At 41.5% G+C, this 21447-nt stretch overlaps 1 protein-coding gene across 2 annotated transcripts in view; it reads right to left on the bottom strand.

The window, feature by feature from the left end:
* Nucleotides 1-18876, bottom strand: part of gabra3 (gamma-aminobutyric acid type A receptor subunit alpha3) — a 108015-nt gene extending 89139 nt beyond the window's left edge. For both annotated transcript variants that reach the window (XM_084941838.1, XM_084941839.1), the window contains exon 1: nt 18449-18876. The gene's annotated coding sequence lies outside the window, so the exon portion shown is untranslated. The remainder of the gene's footprint in view (nt 1-18448) is intronic.
* Nucleotides 18877-21447: the final 2571 nt, after the last annotated feature.

The raw sequence follows: 21447 nt of genomic DNA, 5'->3' as shown, positions 1-21447 counted from the left end.
GACATTTCCATTCTGCACCTTTGATAGAATCTCACCGATACGTCTGCTCTATCACAGATATATTTATCGCCATATGTTCTCCAGAATCTGCTGTTTATGTTTTTTACTTTTTACAAAAGACAAAATATTTCTGTCGTCTATGGTATCGTTGAGGATGTAAATGCTTTGTGTGAATAATAGAAAAATATGAATCACAGAAAAAGTTAATCAGTCATCCATCCAGCCATTCATCTTCTTAACCACTTAGCCGATTCAGGGTTGCGGAGAGGCTTATCCCAGCTGTCAGCTGTTGAGAAGCAATCAAGTAATTTTCTGCTAATGCAGTTTTAACACCATCATAAAATAAATAGAAAAAAGTCTTCACAAAGATTTTTGGGCTAACTAAACCAAGTCCCTGTTTGTCCAAGATCAGAGGTTGTTTAAGAGAAAAAATAACCTTAGACCACATAAAGAAATGAAATTTCCATCTGGTGTCCTTTCAAAAATGCATGAAATGCTACATGTTTTGATCACTAGAAGACTGATTGTCGACTAATATTTCCTTGAGCATTAATTTATCAAGACGAAAAAAAGAAGATTTTGTCTGAGGCACAAATTTTAGATCTACGAACAGACATCAAAAGTACCACATTTGGATCATCTATAGTTCCTAATAAAAGCCACAAATTTTTTGCATGCTACTGGAAACGAAAACACGCGAGCTTTAAATGTGCTGCTCATTGTAAATAAGAGATGTTTTTTTTCTCTGACCATTAGCACAAATATATTCTTAGCAGAAAATAGATGTCAAATTTCACACGGCTTAAGGAGGCAAAATTCCTTCAAAGCTGAAAGCATTACATGGCCAGCAAAGCAGGTCCCCACATGGAGGGAAAATTAATATCCCAGTTCAGACTGTGACAAGTTCTGCATCTCCTCAATGGATTATGGTTACAGCTGGAACAAAGTCTTTGCCCAGTAGGAGGCGAATCAAATTGGCTGACAATCAGAAGAAGTAGGCACCAGAAGGAAGGGATTGAGAAGATGAACAGTTTAAAGTATTGAGTGTTTACAGAGTCCCCCCCCCCCACTAATGGTAGATTTCTATTAGGCTGGAGACACTTTGATCATCTGATTTTTTGTGTGTAAATGCTTTATTTTGCGGTTGTGGAATTCTCTCCCACTGTCTCTTCGCTGCACGGACTCCATTGATTCTTTTAAGAAACAGCTGAAGACATTTTTATTTAGAAAAGCATTTGATTAATTTCTTCTTATGCTGTTTTTATAGTTTTATTGTTTTACATTGTTTTATTTACTGTTATATTGTTTTTATATTCCCATTTCCTGAGTTGTAAAGCACTTTGTGATTTTTATCTGTGAAAAGCGCTATATAAATAAATTTTATTTACTTACTTACTTACTTATTTTAAATGCTGCTTTTTCTTTTCCTTACATATTTCTAAATTTTAAAAAATGGTCCAGTCGCAAAAATGGAGGAGACTGTGTACGTCTTCTACTTCAATTAAAACATCCTTGCAGAAGCCATTATTGACGGTGCAGTAAGAAAAAAAAAACATATCTCTTTAGATGTATGTGAAAGCCGGACTGATAGATTTGCCGTCATCTTACTCTGAAGCTATATTGATGCTGCTGCACAGAACTAAGGCTGAACACAGTGAGACATGTTTAGCCAATCAGTTAACAGTGACATTGCTATGGGAATACAAATGAGCGTTGCCTGGCAAAGCGTGCAATAGATACGCCATGTACTGGCTCGCCAGAGAGAAAGGACATGTGAATTCAGATATAATGAAATGGGGAAGACAATGTATACGGTAGAAGATAAATTACTCTGAGGCAACTCTGGGCTAATAAAAATAAGCAATAAGGCTCAAAGTCTGGACCCAGTTTCGTTACAATAAATCCATTTGCATTTAAATTATCACGTGAGAAATCAGATTTAGGTGATGATGCACCCTGCTAACTGGCCTGGGGTGGGGGTAACCTGCATTATTCATGTCACAGCATGCTCCACTTGTTTGGATGGCAGTAATTGTTATATGATTAACCTGCTGACTGCTCGCTTGATACATTTTCTTAAGTACCTCGCTGATGTCTGATTGTTGGAGCAAACCAATCCTTTTATTGCGGTCCTTTGCCAATAAATTCAGGGGAAAATGAAATCGAAAAAGCTTAGCTTCAGATACATTGAGAGAGCTCTCGCTCACCTTATTACAGTCTAAAGTGTTGGATTTCACAGCAGCCTCAACACACTTGGTACCTGGAGGGGATGCTTTCAAGGCTTTCATCACTGAAACAAATTTCACAATGAATCCAAGTTCATTTTTCTTCTCCATAACCCATATTAAAAATTACCATGCCAACAGCTGTCATTAAACATTAGAAGAAATCAGATTAATCTCATGGTCATGTTATGAACTCAGAATAATTATCTGTAAAAGGCTTTCGAGGAAAGAATATCCATTACTCAGCTATGAACAGTCAGTTGTTCACCGTCAGATGCCAAGTCACCGCTCCATCGAATACGCTTCCCAAAAGAGCAATGGCTGCAAGCCAGAACACAATAAATCATGAACAAGGAATCACTGTGTACAGAGTAGCTCACAATCCTGTTAATTTTTATGGTAAATAAATAAATGGTAAATGGTCTGTATTTGTATAGTGCTTTACTTGGTCCTAAGGACCCCAAAGCGCTTTACACTATACACAATCATCCACCCATTCACACACTGGTGATAGCAAGCTACAGTGTAGCCACAGCCACCCTGGGGCGCACTGACAGAGGCGAGGCTGCCGGACACTGGCGCCACCGGGCCCTCTGACCACCACCACCAGTAGGCAACAGGTGAAGTGTCTTGCCCAAGGACACAACGACCGAGACTGTCAAAGCCGGGGCTCGAACCGGCAACCTTCCGATTACAAGACGAACGCCCAACTCTTGAGCCACGATCGATTTATCTTTCACATCCAATAAAGTATACGGCTAACAAGACAATTTTAAGATGAGGCCAGGAGCAACAGCAGCTCAGCCTCTCACACTTTCACACCGTCTAGTTTTGTTAATGAGCTGTACCATCCATACCATATTGAAGTTTTCAGGCACTATGTAAAATGCTTTTTCCAAGTGCTACTTCAATACATTCTGAAACACTAATGATCCATTACTTTAATCTGCTGTCACATCACAGCGGATTTCATTTTGCCGAGCCAGGTGTGCTTTACTAATTGGTGAAGGGCTGAACGGCACCCAAGGCCTGGTTGCCGCAAAAAGGTTAAAAGCCAAACACAGCAGAAATCATAGGGTCACTATCACTGACACCTAAAACGAGTCACAATGTGCCACCTAGGAAACTTTTCTGCTTTATTTTTAATTATAACAATAAACGTGGATTGTCCAGTCTAATGGCTATAAAATAATGACATCGCCTGCATTTAGACTTGGCTTTAAGTCTTTTACACCAGCCTGTTTTCCATACCTGGGGAAATGAAGACTGAGATGCACAAACACGAAGAGGTAAGTGCTTTTATTTTACTCTGTAGGCTTTGTTTGGTAGCTTAAATAGCAGCTAGTGGAACAACTGGTGTACCTGTGAAAAAGAACCTCATTATCTAAGGAGACAAAGAAGGTGAAGAGGGAAAGTGAAACAAGAGTGAGTCTTAGACAGGCTTGCACTCACTAGAGAGAGGCCCTAGCCTGCAAAGGCTAAATGAAATTCAGACGGCATTAAGTTGACTAGTTATGTAAGGAAAGGTGCCTACTTATGAGCCTAATACGACTGGGTGTTTTAAAAGAGGACGTGACCTGGTCTTTTAGACAGCAATACTGACAAGTTGTCTGTTACCACTGCAGAATCATTTATTTGTTGGTCCATTAACCTAGTGCACCCTGACTTACATCAAAGCTTTCTAGGACATAAAGTGAGTCTGGAAAATGCAACAGCATTAATATTTCAACATAAAAGACCATTCATAAGACTGGCAGATAGTCCCCCAAAGTCATCAGTTAAACAGGGTCTGAAGAAGCAGGGCACGGCGCAAATATCTGTCCGACTTCATTTTGTCCGTAGAGTTGTGGGGTTCTTTCCATGTTTTCAGGTGCATGAGTGCAAAAACACGACTCGGGCTGTTTATTCTCCAGTGGGTCTTCCATGTCATTGCCATCAATCAAATGCTCTGTATGTCACTTTGAATCACTATTGTAGGAAAGACAGTCCGTGCATTAACATGTCAGGGATTCTTCACTGCTAGCTGCAGGGTTTTCGGTGCGGCAGCGTCAGTTTGTCAGACAATTTGCTGCTCCGGACCAGACCAGAATATTTCAATAACTGTCCGATGGATTGATGTGAAATACTGGACAGGCATTTGTGTTCCCAGAGGAGCGAGGCTGACTTTACACATCTTCTGACATTTCCTCTACAGCAGCAGCAAGTCAAAAGAGCAAATTTTGTACGGACGATGAACTCTAATGACTTACAAATCCTAAAGCACAACATGAGGTTGACATTTGTGATTTGGAGCTAAATGTCTATTGAACTGGTTGCCAAAAATTTTGAAAGCGTACATGCCCCGTCCTCAGGATCAAGTCCGAAAAACTGTGCTAAAGCTATGATGTAATAGAGCTGAATTATTATATTGAGTCATCAAATTTAGATGCCAAAGACAGATGGTCGTGGTGAATCCAATATCGAGATAGACCTCAAGGTAAATACTGACTTTTGCAATGAAAAGAAGATCAATTTGGAACATACATAGCAAGGTTTACAAATTAAATCCCACTCTTCTTTGTTTTTTAAAATAATTTTTGAGAGCTAAGTCTTGTAACTTAAGAGTATCATCGATCATACTGAAAGGGAAAGTACTCACAGGCAGGGTTAGGATTCAGAGTAAGTAGAAGCTATAGTCATTACTAACATGAATGACAGCTATATAGCCCAACTGTAATTGGAATGCAAGGTTTCACTCCCAGGTAATAGCCATACAAAGAGCAGGAGAGTTCAGTACACGCACTTTACTGGCCCAACAGAATAATTTGAACCATAAATCAAAAATCCATGCAGCAGTTCACCTTGAAGCTCTACAGGCTTGTCTTTGCCACTTAGTGCTAAATTGTGTTAAATATGAGTTCTTGTTTTTGTATCCTACCTAAACAAGGATATACTGTAGGGATTCTGTAGGATGTATTATATAACAATACACAATATAAATGTGCAGCAGAGTGAATGGGGATAGTTTCAAAGGCGAGACAGTTGTTTCATTTGCAGAAATAAATTGAATGTGATCTGTTGTTCCAGTTAAGATCGACCTAAATTTCAATTTGAAAAGAGCATTTTTAACATTAGAGAAAGTCTATTAATATCTTGCAAAGAATTAATTATAAAATAAGAAAGGAATAAAACATCAGTCACAACACTTTACCTTGATGAGTATTTGCAGAAATATGCAATCTTAAAAATTCAACAATTTCCACTGAAACCTGAATAATTACCTTAATCTGATACAGATTACCCAAGTGAGCAAGAAGAATATTATTTCAAATGGTAATGTATTTAACAAGCACCGTCATCGGACTGAATTTTAAATAGGCAATTCATATTTAGACTTATCGTCAGTCAGCCGAATACATTATGTAGGCTCTGGCTCTGCCATAGGCAAGAGCTGGCCACCCATTTCTCTGTATGACACAGAGAGATATTACTGATGGTGTTCTTCCATGGAGTACATTAGGCTTGCAAGAAATAGCAAATCTTATCTCAAGAGCAGATGCGCTGCATCAAAAAAAAGGCCTTACGTTGCAAATGTGGATCCCACAAATCTAAAGTTGCACACTGAGTTTCATTGCCTTCTTATTACACCACACAGATGGATGGAAAGACAACTTTACATTTGATCCAGAAACATTGCTACAGTGCACAAACGCATGTACAGCAAGTTATTTGCAGCATTTCCAGTGTCCCCTACCACTCCATGTTGTCTTTCCCCGGACTGGATAATAACTGTTTTTCTCTTCAGCTGGATGAGGTGCGTGTGAATCTGAACAGAGCTGCGATCTGTTCTGGGCCCTGCTGTGAGTCTCTGTGGATGAGCTGTTTACTGGCGCTTTTTGTGTGGCCAGTAGGATCCCACTTAGTGTGAATGATGGCAGCTGTGAGGGTGCCTCTGGCAAGTGTGACTCCGACTATGGCTGCTCGGTCTCATGTAGAGTATAACGCCAGCTGCTCAGGCTGAGTAGCACTCCAGTGAGCACGACCGATTGTGGCTGAGGTAAGCACGTCTCTGGCGAGAATGATGCTGAACGCAGCAATGAGTGAGCACAACCCTGACTGTACCTCACCAAAAACATCATCTTGGTGCATCTGGATGCTTGAGATTGTCACTGCATTAGTCCAACTGTGGCAAGTGCGACTGAGTTTCTGTGGAAGGCGTAAGTGCAGGCTGCTGCCACGCAAGCTGGCAAACTAGCGAGGGTGATTTTGTGATCAAGGCAGCTTTGACTGCTGGAGCAGCAAGTTATCACTCTGGTGGAGTTTGCTGGTTGGGCAGAGGCTGCGATGAACACAACAAGTGTGACTGCAGCTGTGGTGAATGCGACTCAGTAAAGCATGGTTCAAGCTACACTATTTCAAGCACAAATGGAGTGGTGGACTGTTGGGCTCCAGCACCTTCTGTCTGGACACACACAGTTGACTATTATTGTGGTTACAAAGGTAGAAAGCATCCATTAATTTACATGTGGCCTAAATCACTTGAATTTAGTTTTAGGATAAAACCAGAGGTTAATGTAGCTACGGCAACTGACTAGAAGATAGTTATCCTGACTTTGAAACATGTAACTTAAATAACAGATACAAGTAATTCATGAAGAACACTGGCTTTAATGGTCCTGGAAAAGAACTTATCTAATGCACACCAAGGACATCTACACAGGGCTCAGTTATCACATATAACATCACTACACTTCATAATCTTTGACTGGGACTTTAATCTTAACAGAAGTAACAGCTAACTTGTTTTAAAAAAAGGCTTATATTTTTTTTTCATATAGAAAGAAGACTCCTTGTACTCTTGCTTTATTCAGGGCCCCAAAATATACACAACTAAAACAAAAAAAGAACAAAGTTTTTCGCCAGCTTCATAAATCTTGGACAGCACCATGGTCGTAATTTCCTGACTGGTATGGTTGCCTTCTTTTCTTTCTTTCTGATAGAAAGTAAACTTGTGAGGTTACAGTCTGGTCTTAAAATAAACAGCAGCCAATGTTCCCAGCAAAGCTGTGAGTGCTTCCAATTCCCGAGGCACCGCTCACAATGACTAATCTTTTCATTCGTCTATCAGTTCAAAGATGTAAATGTTTCAAAGTTCATCTGCTTCACAGAATGCACCTGAGATATACATAGTAATCGTACTATCAGCATTATGGAAAATGACAGTATAAAACACCACTACTTCTGTCTACATTACCTAACATCATCAAAATAAAATATAGCTTCTACATGTAATTCTTAATAACACTCAAAAAACCCATCACAACAAAAACGATATCGTGATTGAGCGTGATTTTCCGCTCCTTCCTTCCTGCCTGCATTATTTGGTTACTGCAGCTTACTGCAGTCAGTCCGTGTAAGGTCACACCGCTTTAGTCTTTTGCTTTCAACATTGAGCAATCTAATTCATAAAAGCAGCCTTTTATCATGAAAAGTACTTAAAAAACATTTGCTGCAAAGTGGTATTTACCCATCAATAGAAAAATCCATCTAAGCACAGAAGCATTCAATCAATTAGTCAAGTGGTAAACAATAATTGTAATCATTGATTACTTGGCATTTTTTAAATTATAGTTCAGTAGCTGCATTTGAATTGACGTGCATCTTGAGTACATACAATTTATTTTTGTGCCCTCTCTCTGAATAGACTTCAAGGCCAGCAAAACTCCCAACAATAGCTTCCACTGAGTTTGTGTTCACTAAAGCTCCCAAGCTCTTTTTTCCTGCTTTCCTCATCCATAATTGAAAACTTTTAGACTTACTTCTTGAAAACTCTGACCGTAACTCGTCACACAACACTACACACAGACCACTGGGCCGTTCCAGTTTATTGTGTGTGTGTGTGTGTGTTGCAGGTAAAATTCAAGTCAACTACATAAAAAAAAAAAAAAATAGGAGTGAGCTCATGAGGGCAGGAACAGGCAATATTAAGAGAAAAAGACGGCATTCTTTTTTATGATACACAAGCTTCAAATTTCACTTCATCCTCATTTTTTTCTGAAAAATGTAATAAACCTGACTAACATCTGAATAAGCATGTCATGTCATCCAAATACTTGTGTAATACACAAATGTATAGAATAAGAGACGAAGCCTTTGTTTCAATAATAATTACGAAACTATAGTCAGTTAATAAATATCAAGATGATAGCTCAAAAGGTCTGAAATTTGAAAATGCAGGTTTAAAAAACATAAACATTCTGCATTAAAATCTACAATATACAGCAAGCTATGGGTAGAGAGAACCGGTGAGGCGATACATTAATGATTGACTAGATGACTCAAAATAGCCAGTATATCTGTGGTTACTATGTGGAAAGGACCTGGCAAAAAGGAGCAGTATGTTATGGAGGTTATGGGCTTGTTCATAGGCATTGGTATTCACAATGACGAGGAAAGACAGACCTCAAAAGGTTCTGTAGCTTCAGTCTTGATGCCAGATAACACAGTGCACCTTTAGAGCTCTTTTCAGTCCAGACTTAGGCAGCGTGTTGACCTTTCACATGGAAGCATGTGAAAGGTCAACAGCACATCAGATATGGATGCTTTTGGCTCACTGGAGTATGTGATTCATAGAACTTCATGGCAATAAAACATAATGTGTCAGAGGTGTTCTATTGGATTGAGGACAGGTGAGCCTGGTGGCTAGTCAATGGTATCAATTCCAGGAACTGTTTGCACTCACCATAAGAGGGCAGGCACTGTCGTGTACCAGGAGGACCCCGGGACCCAGAGCACCAGGTAGGATGTGTAGGGACTGACAGTGGATCCAAGATTATATCCCAAAATGTAATGGCAGTCACAGGGCTGTGGCCCAGCCTATAGAGGTCTGTGTCCCTTCATGGATATACCTTCCCACACTACCACTGTCCCATCATCAAACCGGTCATGTTACCACGTCCTCTCTGGACCCTTTTTTGTCTGTCACATGTGCTCAGGGTGAACCTGCATTTATCTGTGAAAAGAACAGGGCACCAATGGTGGGCCTGCCAGTTCTTGTATTTTCTGGCGAATGCTAATTGAGCGTCAGGATGCTGGGCAGAGAGCACAGAAACCAATGGAGGATGTTGTGCCCTCAAGTCACCATGTTTGTGATTTTTTTTTGTCAGACACATTTACATCAATGGTCTGCTGAACATTGTTGTGTAGGGCTCTGACAGTGCTCATCCTGTTCCTTTTTGTACAAAGGAGCAGATTCCAGTCCTGCCGATGGGTTAAGGACCTTCTGTCCAGCTCTCCTAGAGTGACTGTCTGTCTCCTGGAATCGCTTCCATGTTCTTGAGACTTCGCTGGGAGCCACACCAAACCTTCTGGCGATGGCATGTATTGTGCCAGACTACCTGTACAGCCTCTGTACGGTCCAGGTATCACCTTATGCTACCAGTAGTTACACTGACCCTAGCCAAGTACAAAACTAGAACAGTCTGAACAGTCAAAAAAGATGTGGAGGGATATAATGTCAATGGCCTCCACCTTTAAAACCATTTCTGTTTTGTGATTATTTCATTGTTGCCCCTCTAGTGGACATGTTTTTAATTTCATTAACACCAAAGTAGCTGAAACTGATTAACAAACCCCTCTGCCAACTCTATCCCACAAGTTTAACTGACGTGATGCTAAACTGTGAATATGTATCAACAGCCCCAATTTGCTTAGACAATATCTTGAGAGGAAGCTGTACCTGGAAGAAACCTTTGCAGGCACAAGGAGAACAGGAGAAAAGTCCGCCTGGTGGGGTTTGAACCAGGAACCCTCTAGGGATGAGGCAACAGTCCACTCCACCACTGTGCCACCCAGTTAAGACAACAAAATCATTGAGCTATATAATTCCACTGACAGAAAATGTACTGCATCTTTGCAGGACTGCCAGCTCTTCCTATTTTAAACACGTAGCAGAAATGACCACGTTATCTGGGGGTCACTTGCGACAGGTTTTACAGGAGGACAGAATCACCACAGCAAGTCATTCTGTCCTCCCAGGGAACTGCGTTCACATTCTTGGCAAGAAGTCAGGCCTATTCAAGGTGGGCGTCTCAATCCAGCAAAGTTGTCACCTTGCCTGTCTGCGGTTTTTATGGATATGTGTCGAGGCAAAGCCAAGGTCTGACTCCACAGCTCAGGGACATTACAGTGATATTCTTGCTGATTACAGAAAAACATCATCTTTTCATCATCTTTTCCACAGTTGGGTTTGCTACTCACATTTGTGCACATCGTGTGTTAAAGGCTTTGTTTTATATACATATCACTACCCTCCCATCACTCTTAGAGGACAAACTGACACTGCTGACAGCTGTGATTGCTGTTTGTATAGCCCTAGTTTCACAGTGAATAACCATTCACAGGTCTCTCCTTTGGCTCTTGTATAAAGGTTTCATAAAAGTGTTTTTAGTGTAGTATATATTTTTTATGCAAGATGCACTATCACATCAATAAAAGCTTGTGGCAGGTTGCAACCAAACAGCGAAAACCTTAGATATAAATGATTTTGTTTTTGATGTATATTGTGTCTACAATGCACTTTCATGGGCAAATACAAAATCTAATAAAGTGACTGTCTCTTGATAAAAGTGCTTGTGAAGCCATAACATTTTAGAAAATCCATGCTTGCTTTTTTGTTGCCTCTCAGTAAGTTTTGAATATTTATAGCTGCAATAAAAAACACAGTAAAATGATCTTTCAAATATCTAGGTAGCATTTTAAGTGCTCACAATGACTGCTTTAATATTGCAGCGCCTGCTTTGTCTAAGCTGCTTGAAAGCTTTTCACTAAAGTGAAAAGACAGGAGCATCCCCTCTGTTTTACCATCTCACTGGACGCCTGTTTTAGCATTGATTTTTTTTAGAGCTCCTAATGTTTAGTAGTCTTTGAATGACCTAGCCCTGGCTTGTCTCTGAACTTAAGCTGCCTTATGGCTCGGTGTGCAGCCTGAAATCCTCAGACAGGAGCAACCTGACAGTTTTTCTGTCAAGGTTAAAGACTAAAGGTGACCATGCTGTTGTTGTCAGAGCTCCGAAAACTTATGAGCCACTTTCCAGCAAGATCGCGTCACAATTAAACATTTAAAAAAAAAAAAAAAAAAAAAAATCATCTTTGATATTTATTCTTCTTGCATCCCTGCTGCTTTGACGGCTCTCAGGATGTCGCATTTCTTATCCCTAAATGACTCCCTTTGTTTAAGGCATTTATGTTTGTCAGGCATTATAACCTAGACTAACAAATTTCCTGTGGCGAATGGCGAGAAATCTCATAGTCACAGTTGTTGACAGGAACACTTTATGTTGTAATATAAACTGTAAAATCCCCTTGTGCATCTTAAAGATATGTTTCAGCAGCTATAATGACACCTACTCTATGTTTGTGCACGGCAATGCAACAGTGATGTAAAATAATCTGTGAAGAATACATTTTTACTGTGCGGTACCTGATGTAATACAGTGTGGGCTGAGATGACATGAAGGCGGCCAAAAGCTACACACATTAAAAAAAAAACAGACACAATCATCTGGCAGCTTGTGATACAAAACAATAAACACTATGGTCTCAGAGAGCAAAAAGACAAACTGTCTGCATGCAAATATGCTTTGAATCACATAGAAATCTTTACAGTACTTTGCATAGACTATGTCTTAAAGGGACAGTTCACGGTGCCAAAATGATTTACATATTTTCCCCTCGCCTTTAGCACCATTTATCCATCGAGATTGTTTCGCTGCAATTTGCCCAGTTTTGGGTCTATCTGTTGTACAGATATAATGGGATGTGATGGCAGTTGCTTGGGGAGCTCAAAGCACCAAAAAGTTACATTTTTAAAAACTCAGCAACAACGTCTCTTTCTAGAAATCTTGACCTAGTTTCTCAAAAGACCACAAAGTTGCAGTGAGTACTTTCATGTATAAACTACTGAACTACAACACTTTTGCAAACCATATTGCTCTGGAGAAGAAAGCAATCATCAACCAATGACAAGATGCTCATGCTTCGACTACTCTGACAGGATGTAAATGATGAGTGTGTCGCCTTTGACTGAGCTTTAATGTTAGCTAAGTGTAAGCTCTGCTCGACTGCCAGATGTAGCTCCATTTAAATAAAATAGTTCTCACATGAAACCACTCATGGAAAGGTTTGTGGACTTTTTGAGAACCTTGATCATAATTTCTAAAAACAGATATTACTGCAGTTGTTGCTGCCTTTTTAAAAACTTACGAACACCACAAAAACGTGCCACCCAGTTCCATTATAGTCAAGAAAGATCCTTACAGCCACTGTCTCCTCAATAGGGCAACACACACCAAAACAAGCTACAGAGACAGGCAGAGACAGAGACAGGCTACAGAAAAGAATAATGTATATTGGACAGTGAGATGGCTGTGTGAAAACGTCATGAAAACTTTTGAAAATGGACGATAAGTAAAGATTTACTCTTCAACTTTGTTATGAGTTTTGATTAGTCGCTACCTAAATAATGTTTTACATATTACTCCACATTTAATGCAATAAATTACTTAATTACTCAGCAGAGAAAGTCATTTGTTACACTAGTCATTGGATTACTTACACATTACTGCATTATTTAAGTATTAGTTGATATATCTGATTTTTTAAAGGACCAAATATCTATATTTATATATATATATATATATAATATATATAACTTATATCAGTCGGGCTATATATTCTTGATAAATCAAATTTTAGTGACACCTGAATGAAGCACGCTGTATCTTAAAGCCCAAAATGTCATCTTAAAACTGCTTGTTCTGCAACTCGAAGGTATTTTACTACCACACTAAACACAAGCAAAAGAATTAAGTGAGAGGATAAAATACTACTGTTTTCCATGCTATTCAATATTCCAGCTGAGGCCTACAGTAAGTGTTATCTTAAGGGCAGTGCCAAGCCTCGAGTCAGCGAAGGGTTAGATAAAACGTCTGTGGGTCATTTGCATGTACACATTTTTGGTAGATAATATGAAGCCATTTAAATTGGTTCAAAGCCCAAACTCAACAGGCACCATCTAGATGAAAGGGCACAGTCAGATTTTGCCCTTGCTCTTGTGTGTTTGATTATTCTGCTTTTATTTTTTATTTTTTATTTAACAGCTCAGTCAAAAATATGCATAAAAGAACTGCCAGTAGAATTACAGCAGCAAACACCAGGATGTTACAGAATAATGAACAAACGTGCATGCCCCTCACATTGATCTCTTGTATCTTGATGTTCCACACACAGTCCCACTTAATACAGTAAAAAAATAGTCAAATACTTAAATATAATACTTAAAATAAATAAATAAAGAAAGAAAGAAAGAAAGAAAGAAAGAAAGAAAGAAAGAAGAGACAATTAAAGCATCTCTCTCTCACCCCTCAGGACCTTTGGTTCCCAATAATCCCCACTATCTTCAGCCGAAAACACTATGTTACCAGGGCAACAGCTGCATTGATGGTGTAGCTTCATGAAAGCGTGTGTGACAAAAGCGGTACCTGAAGCATCACACTTATAATTGCAATCAAGGCAGACCTGTGGCAGAGATGACTGGGGCTGAATTATTTCTGTGTCTCTAAGTGTGTGGTTTAAATTCCATACAGGCACGACAGGAGACAAGAATTAGTGTGCAAGAAATTTATGTAGTCATGTAAATCTTTGCCTGTGTGCCTCCACTCCCTCTGCACACATTACACTTCACTGCATTTTTTACCAAGCACCTTGATTCATGAAAAGTACACTTGCCGTCTTTGCCAATAACCTTTAAGCAATGTTTCTCAGCTTATCTGGATCATAACCAAAAATCAGGCTACTCAATGTCTTTGCTTTAAAAAGCCAAAAATACCTTTTAGTCGACTGCCAGTCTCGATCAAAAGCCCCGATTTAATACTTTAAATCCCTTCCACTGATAGATGATGAAATAAATGCATGACTTAGGTAATTTCTTAGCGGACACAAGCATTTTTAAAGTTATAAAGAAAGAAAGTATCCTTCTTTAAACACCATTTCAGATCCTGAATGTCTATAACAATCGCTGACATTTTATGAGTATCTCAGGACCTGCAAAGACAGTCTGCCTCTCAGGAACAGGCGGTCCCAATATGAAGCTTTAGGCTCTTAGAAGATTCTGACATTTGAAAGATTTGACTGTCAATCTTAAAGGTCATTGACAGTGTGAAACACGCGTGGGGTTTTGAAGAGTGGGTGAAAATAAGTCTGAGCAAGGTGACGCTATATGTTATACAACCTTCAGCTTCTTATGCATTCAAGTCCCTAAATGACAATTTTATTCCAGGGATTACAGCATGCAGATTTTATAGAGACTCCAAAGCTGAAGAACGTTTCATTTAACTGTAACCGTGTGCCTGACACAGACTTTATTTGGGTAGACTGCTCAGATAAATTAAAGATCACTCATTTGAATGTTTTGTGTTTTTAGTATTTTCTCTGTCTTGTTGGCCGGGTTGCTGTTGCAGCTGTCCTGATATCATTCGAATATTTCCTCAGAGAAACATACTCCAACTTCAGCATCTTTGACTGCAGCTGGTGATAGCGATCCTCCACTCATAGTTGGAGAGCCACTTTAAGGCCAACCTGCAGCAGATGGGTGAACTGTGGCGAATATCATCACCAGCTGCAGTCCAACATGGTGGAGGTGGAGTCCATCTGCAAGATAAGAGACTCATTGGAGAGGTAGCTGATTATATTGATTTGTTGTGTGTACATCTATATCCACCACCCCACCCCACCAGTACAAATCCATTCAGCTGGAAACACTGAAAAAAATAATGAATTCATTAAAGATAGAAGTGTACCGAATCCTGCAACATGCTGAATGTTCGTCTAAAGGTTATCTTAGCCTTTATGAAAAACGGCTCAATTGAAAGAAAAAGAAATCATCCAAAAAATAAAACATCAAGTCTGACCTCTGATGATCTAACAAGAAGAATTGGAACTGTTGTTGGCGTGTTGCGCAACTACAGTTCGGGCTCCTGCAGTCTTTTATCAAACAGCAGATGATAATTTGCTCTGCTCATAATGCACTTGTTGAAAATGCTTTATGCAGCCTTGGCAGGCGGTTCTCTACTTCCTAAATAAATGACTGGGATTTGCGTTCCACACATGATCATCCTCGTCAGGACTGTTCTGTCTCAGCCAAAAATACAGTAATAAAAGTCACCGCACTGGCGGAGGCTTTAACATAAACTACATTTAAAGGAGCAACTGCTCGCAGGGTGAAAATCAGTGACAATTATGGGAATTAGCATAAATCAGCGGGCGTCTGGTGGTAACGTTATTCCTGTGTGAACGGAGCTTCTGTGATTAATCGTCTCTCATGCACAGAAATGGGGAAATGATTGGATCTCACATTAAGGGAAAAAGACTAAGGCAAGTGCAATTCTTGGAAGCTCCAAGTATGCAGACAAAGAAAAAAAAAGTTAAGACAAAAGAAGTCAGCAGCTTCAACATATTGCATTTCTTGACTTCATCCAAAACAACAACATTAGGCTTTTCCTGGATGAGGAGAGCATCCAGAATCTGTGTGCTAACCCTGCTCTGCCTTCTCATGGTCCTGCTTTGCTCCACCTCTCATCATCACTGTCACTCTGTGGAGCCAAGCTGTAAAATTTCCCCTCAGAGCTTATTGGTCGTGACTAACACTGTCCTGGTCGAGGTTTCGGTGTATGTGGAGGGCTCTGATGATTACCTCTTGTCAGCTGTTATCATTATCATCCTCTGAGCGTTGCATCATGCCTGACTCCTGTGCGCACTTGACCCGTGTGGTGGAACCTCAGAACATACTGCCATCTCAAAAACAAGACTACCTTGTACGGAAATTCAGTGGAGGGTAATGCCATTATTTATGCAGGAATTATTTTCTTTCTGCTCACAAAATACAAACTCACAATTATATATATATACACACACACACACACACACTTATACTACTTTTCCCTGGGAGCCATTACCCCCATTTATTTTCTAATCACTCAAGATACTTTGCATTTTTACTGCATCACGTCTTACGGTGCCTCGAGTAACAATAATGCAAATCCCTGCAACAGTCTGCCTCTGTCTTTTATTTGCCTGCATCTGCACGCTGAATCCCAACAATAGCAATTACAAAACAGATTCTCTAATCACTTCAGATGCGACGGGTTCACACAAGTCTCACACAAGCACGGCACATCCATCTGTAGGTCTCGGATGAGACAGCACCTTCTCCTTCAAACAAAATCTGCTCTGGCTGACACATTCCCTGCTGGACAATAAATCTGAGTTTACTTCCTTTTTCACCACACACCCATGCACTGCGAAAAGGGTTGTGTGTGTGTGTGTGTGCGGAGACTCTCTCTCCGTATGTCTCAACAGATGAAGAAACTGGCTGAGAAAAGTCATTTACTTGTGGTCACACTCACGGGCGTCATCGCATTACAAGCCCTGTAGCGTGCAAGACTGAGAGCCGGATGACTGTGCATCACATCAAAACATGAGGTGTGGTAGGAAGAAAAAAAACATTCATGCATGATGTTGCAGAGGAGCAAACGCCTGAAAAAACGTGGCAACATCAGGGTGAGGGAGGGAAAGGATGAGCACCATTCAGTGCTGTGCTTGAGCGACGCCTCCCAGGTCTGGCAATTAAAACCAGCTCCTGGCCTCTGACACAGGCTGGATTCAAGCGTGGAAAAGATGAATGCAAGGATTCATGCAGGTGTACCACAGCTCTTCCTGACGTGTGTCTGCATATGGAGCCTGCTTGTTAACCTTTTCACCGTGACACTAAAAAAAAAAAGACATGCAGGAGCAGATGTCTGAAAAGGTACCACACTGTCTATTACAAAAAAAGAAAAGATCAGAACCAAAGGACTACCCTGTCAGGGACTCCATTCAGCACTCTGACAGCATGGATACCATTTGTTGTCACCCTTGTCTCAGGCAGCAAACAAACAAGAGATGCAAATTCTCTAATTGTGTCTTGTTTGTGTGTGTTGACCCAATTTCACATGATTTTAAAGAGGGGTTGGTATTGCTGGATTTTCTTGTGCACTTGGGAAGCTTTCAATTGCTGAAGCTGTCCGGTGTCATTATTACATTTGCATCATTCCAGCTGGACATCGCTCAGCATGTGCGCCCACTGACACTATAAGCTACACCACGCGTGGCTAACTGACAGAGAGGATGACGAAAGAGACAGTCGTGTTCCCTCTCGTGTTGCGCTACGGCAAAACACACAACTACGCCGAATTTAAATGATTAAGAGCAAGAAATCGCTTAAATAACAAATAAAAAACGCGCATGCACATGGAAGTGTTTTTCCACTGTCGTCATCTCTTAATCTGCTTATTTTTTGCGACAGGTAAACTTGTCAGTCCCGGTGAATTAAAGAAAAAAAAAATACTGATATTAATAAAAGACAAACCGCAGTGGTGTTTATTTCACTGGCGGTGGAGTTGAGGTTTAAACGCAGACAGCTGCCAGACCCTTCGCTTTAACGGAAGACGGTTTTTATTCCAAGGTTAAGTTAGCCTGTGCTCAACAGTCTTGTCACAGGTTGCGGTAGCTCGTTCCGAACACGATTCCCAGCACGCGGGGTCAAAGCACGAGCCCGGAGTTCGTGTGCAGGTGCGGCTTTTTTCTTCTTCTGTTTTTTTAATCATTACCAGAAACGTCTCGCGCGTCTTCACCGCTAATTGCCCATTAAGGGAAAGTAACAGCCGCTCAAGCAGTAGTGTCGCATTGTGCTGCTATTTTGACTGTCCTTAGAAGTCGACCTAAGCTTTTAAATAAACAAACAAATAAATAAAATTCAACCACCCCTGTGACAGGTGTATCGCCTCAAAAACAACCCCCTCACATTTGTTGCTTACTACTTTAATTCGCGGGCGAAATCGTCGCGGTTGAGCAGAGCCAGAGCTAGTCGCATGCAAGCCCCGCATCCCCCTCACCGTGCATCCTTTCCACTTCAGCATGCGAGGGGAGACCTGTTAAACCATCAATTATACTGCGGTAGCTACACAAACAGCAGTTGTTGCATGTGAATGAAACATTGCCGCTGAGCCCATTTGCAACCGTCTCCGGCAATTATCCTGCCGGCGACGTGTGCGAGATCTTAACAACAAGAAGAAGAAGGAAAAAAATCGCATCACAGAAGACACAGCAGAGGTAATGACTAATAATAAGAAAAATAACAACACTCTCACCAGCAGCAATGAGGATGATGTTCCTGCTGTTGTGTGTGTGTGTCTTCTCTCTCTCACTCCTGGCTTTCCTTGGAGTTAATGAGGTTCTGCCGTTTGGTCCGACTGATTTCTCCCTCAACTGTTACCGGCCACTGGATTTGGATAATTTTTCTCTTTCTTTTTTTTTTTTTAATCCAGCGGTGAAATAACGGGGGGAAGCGGCGTCCTCTCGCAGAGCTCTGCCCTCTTCAAACTAACCTTCCCGCCCCCTCCTTCTGCCCATCTCAGATTGGCGCTGGGCGGGAGGGGCAAACCTTGAACCCGGGGGCTCGTTTAAGAGGGGTGATCTGTCGCGCTGATCAAATCCCGCGTGGATGTTTGCGGGAGGGCTCACTGTTAACTGATCAGCTCATCACTGATGTTCCCGACAGCTGGAAGGGGGCTCTCCCCCCAGCCCCCCAAAACACACACCGCCCCCCACCGCCCCTCTTGTGCAGTTATTGCACAGCAACCTCCCAGGCGAGAGACAGCAGTGAGTGGGCCCACTTACTCCGGCGGATTGAGCACTGACGCAGGTGCCCAAGGTCCAACCGCGACAGACAAGAGATGCCAAGCCTAAGAGCTGCTGCTGACAGTGATACAGCAATCTCATCTGAGTCATTGCAGTGGTAGGAAATGGGAGCAGATCATCCCCACTCTGTGACCTTGGAGGGGGGATGTTGTGGTCTGATCAAGGAGTGGAGATGGGAAAAATCTGGGCAGGGCAGTAGGAACACAAGACGTCTCAACCTCTGTTTGAACAAGGTGCCCTTTTTGCATGGCGCGTAATGCCACCTCTAACCTCTGCTCAGTCAGCAGCAAATAGTACAAGACTGCTCTTGTACTCTGCAACTCCCGGGTGTGCCGTGCCATACACAAATCTGTCAAGAACAGACAAAACTGCTGCAAGTGACCTGCCAGTGATGCCTGCATTTTAAGTCTGCAGTCGATATAAGAACCTTTTTTTTTCACAGTTCACAGTACAAATCCGCACACTTCTGTATTTCTGTCAATAAAAAAGACCACAAATTGTGCCTCCTGTCAGTCTTTATCTACTATCTGTTGCATACATCAACAGTGCAAAATGGAAACAGTGCAACACCAAGTCAGCAAATTGTTATTATTATTATTTTTTAAACTAAATACACTACACAAACTTTCACTACATCCACCACTTCTTTCCTGGAAAGAGGGGAATTCCTCGCTGTGTGGTCCAGCCTAAGGCATCTCGCATCTTGTCCCTAATTAGGTTTCGTTGAAAGGCTTTTCTCCCCGCTCTCACTGGGGGTCTAAGGTTGGGGTGGTGTGCCTTTTTCATTTATCATTTTCATTTATTGTTTCATTGTGAAGCCCTTCGAGACTGTAATTGTAATTAGAGGCTGTAATAAACTTGATTTGCTGAGAGCTGCTGTGGGCGAGGGGAAGGAGAAGGAGAGAGAGGTACTGGCCAGTTCTTCAAAGGAGCATGTGAGCTGAGGAGCGAGAGCGCTGGTACAGGATCCAGGCTGCTTCTCAGACACGCACCCCAGAGCTATAAGGTTCCCCACTCGGGTGTCTACATCACGGACGCCACAAGCCGCGGAAGCTTGTTTGCTTGTTTTATGTGCACGTAAGAGTCGACGCCTCGCATAAAAGGGGACCAGCCGAGAACATTTCACATCTGCTTCACTCTTTCCCACGGCGATAAAATGAATTGAGCACAATGTGCCATTTCCACGCTTTCTGCAGTTACCAAGTGCTTTATAGTTTGCTTTATTTCCCTCCCCCCAAAAATTCCTTGAGCCAGCATAATCTTGTCCTCCAGCTAATAATTATAAACTCTGGAAAGACCGACACTGAGGTGTGTGTGCGTCTGGGCTGCTTTTCTTAATTAGTCGGACAAAGATGAATCAGCCTTTTTTTTTGGGGGGGGGGGGGTTATGCAGAAATAGGACCACAGTGTATTTAAAAATAGATTTGACATGTTTTGTGTCATTTAAAGAGGAGTCACTGTCCAGTTTCTCTGTAGTTTAGTTGCAATTTTGTAACTCTCATTGCTTGATAACAACAACTTCTGGGGTCACCCTGAATGAGGCACTTGTGCCTCAAGAGGTGCTGCCAGCCTAAAAGTCTGCTCTCAGCATCCCATGTGAAGGATGTGAATGTACATAGCCAATATGAATATGTTGTTAAGCTGTCTCATTGTTACATCCAACCCTTTGCCCTCCCCCCCCCCCCAGCACCTAATGAGTGTGACCTTTTAGACATTTCATATTCTCGAATATGGCTCACTTTCCATTACGCCGTGTGGATGTGTGTGTATATGTAGCCAGGTCTGAGCCACAGGTGCACAGGTTTTCAGAGGCTCCGGTAAACAAGTGATTTGTGGAACCTGATGGCTTTGCTGTCATGAAGATGGAGCAGGGTGTTGTGTTCTTGCAGATGTGTGCATTGCCCTGTCAGATTAGATCATCACTGTAACTAACCAAGTGCGGAGCCCCCTTGTGGCATCCTTGAGCAGCTGCTTAAGTAAATGAACACTCCATTCCATCACCATTCATAAAGTAGGAGCGTGTGCGTGGTGCGTTAAATGTGAGGAAGCGGGGTATTTAGAGATGAAACCTTCCGCGAGTTTGGGCAGGAAACAGAACGCATCGACTTGCCATCATCTGATCCTTATTAGTGTTAATTACCTTCACCATTTAGTGCCAAGCATTTCATTGAAGCTGTCAGCGCTTCATTTAAGGCTCACCCCGTCTTGCGGCGGTTCTACAACACCGCCCGGCCACTTCCTGTTCTATCTCCTCTGTCAGTAATCAAATACAGTAGCTTGTGGTGTGTTTCTGCAGACCTGTCTCCTATGACGATGACATTTGCAGGCATCTCATGGCACCCTGGTCGTTTTCATCTTGAACTGTGTATTATTCTCATGGGAGGAAAAAAAAAACCCTATTGAAAGCAGAATCTATATAAATGGACATTTGACACAAAACACCACATCC

Source organism: Perissodus microlepis, chromosome 10 (assembly GCF_051167445.1).
Source record: "Perissodus microlepis isolate ML-2025 ecotype Zambia chromosome 10, ASM5116744v1, whole genome shotgun sequence".
Classification (NCBI taxonomy): domain Eukaryota; kingdom Metazoa; phylum Chordata; class Actinopteri; order Cichliformes; family Cichlidae; genus Perissodus; species Perissodus microlepis.
Note: the sequence above shows the minus strand (reverse complement) of the source record. Positions and strands in the feature narration are given on the sequence as shown.